Source organism: Ananas comosus, unplaced genomic scaffold (assembly GCF_001540865.1).
Source record: "Ananas comosus cultivar F153 unplaced genomic scaffold, ASM154086v1, whole genome shotgun sequence".
Lineage (NCBI taxonomy): Eukaryota > Viridiplantae > Streptophyta > Magnoliopsida > Poales > Bromeliaceae > Ananas > Ananas comosus.
In genome coordinates, this window is record NW_017892287.1 from 1 (window position 1) to 4,518 (window position 4,518).

At 34.5% G+C, this 4,518-nt stretch overlaps 1 long non-coding RNA gene across 1 annotated transcript; it reads right to left on the reverse strand.

Moving 5' to 3' along the window:
- Nucleotides 1-3,020: 3,020 nt before the first annotated feature.
- LOC109705363 lies at nucleotides 3,021-4,224 on the reverse strand. Its single transcript, XR_002214705.1, has 3 exons — nucleotides 4,166-4,224; nucleotides 3,971-4,062; nucleotides 3,021-3,060 (listed from the first exon to the last, which is right to left on the reverse strand). It is a non-coding gene; the product is annotated as an uncharacterized LOC109705363 (long non-coding RNA).
- Nucleotides 4,225-4,518: the final 294 nt, after the last annotated feature.

The following is a 4,518-nucleotide window of genomic DNA, read 5'->3' on the forward strand; positions in this document are numbered from 1 at the left end:
GAAAGGATGTAGGATGTTGTGGAGAATTGAAGTGGGGGGATGGGGGAGGTGTGTTTCCATTTACAATACGTCGTTTCTTAATATTACGGTAAATTCTCTTTTTTTTGCTTCCATATCAATGGAAATTTATGACTTACTGACGCCAATAAAAGCAATCATCGTCTTCTTTTGAAAGGAACAATTTTCGGGCCATTATTGTAAGAGAAGTTTGGATAATCATATCGAACGTTAGAAAGATAATTTCAAAACTGAATCCTGCCGGCCCTAAGTTGCAATCGTTTGTTAGTGCCTTAATTTGGATGTCATGCGCGAAACAAACTGTCCGACTCAAACTCAACTCGTCAAAGTGAACGATAAAAGAATGTTACATCTTAGGAATGTCTAGTCTTGTGTAATAGAGACTTGTTCATTTTAAGCGTCAACCACGACCCAACCAATTATAAGTAATAGTTTTAGATTGAACCTAACTGAAAAAAAAAAAAAACGATTTCATTCAATGAAGATAGGAGCACTATCTTCTGATAGTTTAACTGACTTTAATTAATACTTCTAAATCATGTGAAATTAACCATTGGCACCTCGAACTCACATTCCACAATGGTTGTTCGTCAGCTAACCAGCAAGGTTTCGTGCATTTTGAATTTTATCGAAATGTCATAATGAGCGTCAATGAAAGTAAAGTAAAGTCCAAACAGAAATCTTGGGCTTCCAAGAGAACGAATTTTTGATATTCTCAAACTCATCAGGTAATATAAACGATCCATTTTATTATTAAAACCATCATTTATATAACTCATCATGTAATTAAAAACGAATTTTGATTTTAATAATGCACATAGCCTACCTTGAACTAGATGAATATCAGTATCATGATGTAATAAAAAATCATGAAAAGTATTTTATCTGGACATTTGTATGAAAGAACTTCAATATCAATCTTGGAGTTTCACATTTCCGGGTCATAATAGCCAATTCCTGTAGTGTTGAGCAGACTGTCGTACATGACACGAGGACGCATTCGCACCCGTACGGAGCGCCACAATCAAGCATGTCTTCAATAAAGAGCAATAATGAGTGTGGCAAAACAAACTATGCATTAGACTCGAGTTTTATGAATTATTCTACAAGAGCGTTAAGATTGTTGAGAAGTGATTTTACGTACCAAAGTGATTCTTTCGTTCCAGCTGGAGCATTTGACCAACTCTTTTCATAATCTGATGGATAGTTTATCAGAATCAGTTTTCTGAGTTTCGTAGGCCTTAGCAAATTAGAAGCGATATAAAATTTGCTTCCTGAAATCTGTATTTTGATTTGGCATTCAATTTTAAATTTAATGTCTAATTTTAGATTCAAATTTAAATTTAAATTCAAATTTTAATTTTAATTTTAGATTTAAATATAGAATGTTAAACTTTATATTTAAATTTTTATGTTAAATTTTAATTTCAAATTTTTGACAAGTTTTAAATTTAAAAGTTTTAAAGTTACATATTAAATCTCAAATTCAAAACTTCAAATCTCAAATCTTCCAAACTTTAAATTTTTAAAATTCAAATTTTGAAATTCCAAATTTAAAATAAAAATTAAAATTTGAAATATTAAAATTTAATATTTTAAAATTTTTTAAATTTTAAAATTTTTGGAAAAAGTTGGCTAAAAATATTGGTGGTTGGAAGCTAAAACCCTTAGGCCCTGTTTGGGATAGCCCTAAAAGAACGTAGTATAGTTAAACTATGCTACAACGGTAGGAAAAAAAAAATCCTCTGAAGCGTTTGAAGAAAAAAAAATGACGTAATTTTTGGGGTATGAGTTATATATACTCCAAAAAAATCAGAGTAAAAATTACAATCAGCACTTTTTTAATCAAAGGGAAAAGAAATTCCACCATTTTGTGCGTTCTCCGTTATCCCAAAGATGTATCAACGTTCTGACGAATTTTAAATTTTCAACATAAAATTTAAAATTTCAATCTAGATTTCAAATTTGAAATTTAAAAATTTTAAAATTCAATTTTAATTTTGATTTTAAATTATAAATTATAAATTATAAATTTTTAATTTCAATTTTTGAATTTCAAAATTTTAAATTAAAAATTTATAAATTTCAAATTTAAAATTCAAATTAAAAATTAAAAATTTATGAATTTACAAATTTACAAATGTAAAAAATTGAAATTTGAAATTTGAAATTTGATATTTGAAATTTTAATTTTAAATTTTCAAAATTTAAATTTTAAAATAAAATTTCAAATTTCAAATTTCAAATTTTAAATTTCAAATTTCAAATTTCAAATTCGAATGTTAAATTTCAAATTTCAAATTTCAAACATAAAATTAAATTAAATTTTTAAAATTTTAAAATTTAAAATTTAAAATTTTAGTTTTAAACTTTGAAATTTAAATTTGAATTTGAATTTTTTAAAATTTTATTTTTAAATTTTGAATTTTGAGTTTTAAAATTTTAAAAATTTAATTGTTATAAATCTTATGAAATTGTAGGATATGTATCCAAACAGCTTAAAAATAAAGCCGTGGAATATTTTTGTAGTTACAGTATCCCGTATTTCATTTAGAGCAAAACCACAGAATAAAAATTCCGTAGAGTTTTTTTAACTATACATTCAAACCGGGCCTTATTGTAGTGCTTCTCTTTAGGGGCCCCATTATTGTCTCCGATTTGAAGTTATATATAGACACCGGTTGTCACGCCCCGGATTACACTTTCTCCGGGCGCGCCGACAAATCCGCCATATACAAAGGAATTTCTCCTGTATACGAAGCGATAGCTGTACCTGTAAATCAAACACTACTACGAACAGTAGTAGAGAGCTGCTAGAGAAAACACAAGCTAAACAAACTGAGTTTCATATACATAGTCCAAATTCAAAATACAAAGCTACTCGCACTGGCGAGTTAAGTCCACTATGTACATAAACTCGAAACAAAACATCTACCTGCAGTAGGGGCATCTCTAGCTCAGCACGTCGGGTAGGGCTCTAACTCGCGACGCCCTTGCCTCGATCCTGATCTGCGGAAGGCGCAGCAACCGAAACCTGTGGCTCTGCAAAACAGGGGTAACAACTGGGCGTGAGAACTACTGTAAAAACAAGTAGTCCTCAGTGGGTACCGCCCAAAACAACATCGGTCCACCCACTAAGTCTACAGGAGGGAGCAAGAATAGTAGGAAAAGCAGGAAACAAACTCAACCGCTACAAATCACTATACTATCATGCTCTACACTAACCAACTGTAGGAAATGTCAAATCTGACCCAATCCAATCGGGACTGTAGACATACCCGTCCCTGGGACTGTGAACACACCCGTCCCTGCCCCGTTGCGACTATCGGGCTCTATCCACACTAACTGGTCCGTGGAGAGCAAGTCCAACTGGCATGAGCGACACCAACGCAAAAGCACAAGCCTGACTCCGGAGTGGCACTCGTGGGCGCTACCCAACCGAGTATGCAGCGTATCTCTGTCGAGCTCAATCAGGCTCCAACTAGCCAAAGTCAAGTAATCGACTTAAACTGGTCTAACAACCAACAGGTAACGTGCCCTCGGCACAATCTGACGCCAAAAAGGCGATACGGTCCACCGTCAACTCTGACGGCACCCAACAGTCCGAAACGGCCTGAACGACCCTGCAAAAATTCACTCGGCGAACCAGCACGAGTGTAAATACATTCTAAACTACCCAAGGTATCCATTGCACTGACTCGGCAACGATACAATCGAACACGGCTCCTAGAGCTAAATCTGGTAGTTTAAGCATATGACGGGTCAAAACGCAGGTTTTCTCCTAAGTCAAATTTCAAGTCCAACATGTATAATTTAAATATTCATTTCAGCATGCTTCTACATTCATATTACATTCAAAATGCTAATCGATGAATTAAAGCATGATTTACAACACTCGAACTATACACGTTGACTAACATGCACTTAGGAGCGAAACCGATGAAACACCCACCTCTAATGCAATTCCTGGCAGCAATAGGGTCTCGGATCCTCAAGCAACACTGCTGGAAACCTCTTCAAACCAGCAACAAAGCCCCTTAAGATCTGGATTTACAATGCACCCAAAAATCCAATAAAAATCATCAAAATCCACAATTCAGTCCAAGTACACAGCAGCAGAGAAGAGAAGGGTTTCGACCAAGCTAACCTTCACCAAAATCCACAAGTAAGGACTTCGTGGATTCTTCTCGCAGTCCCGAAACCAACGAATCAAGTCTCGACGAAATCCGATGCTCCTACGTCGAGTACGAGCTGAAATACTAACAGTCGACGATGAATTTCAGCAAAACAGCATTTAAGCTTAAATATCTCAATTCCAATGTCAAAACTCACCAAACGAACTCCAAATCAGGTGGAGAGGGTCCCAATTCCAGTACTGGGTGATAGGGAAAATAACTCAACTCCACAAAGCCCCTGCTTCCCAAGTTCACCCCAAGAAAACATCAAAAATTGGCAAATTCTGTCCAAAGCAACAACAGCAGAGGAAAACCTGAGTTCGAC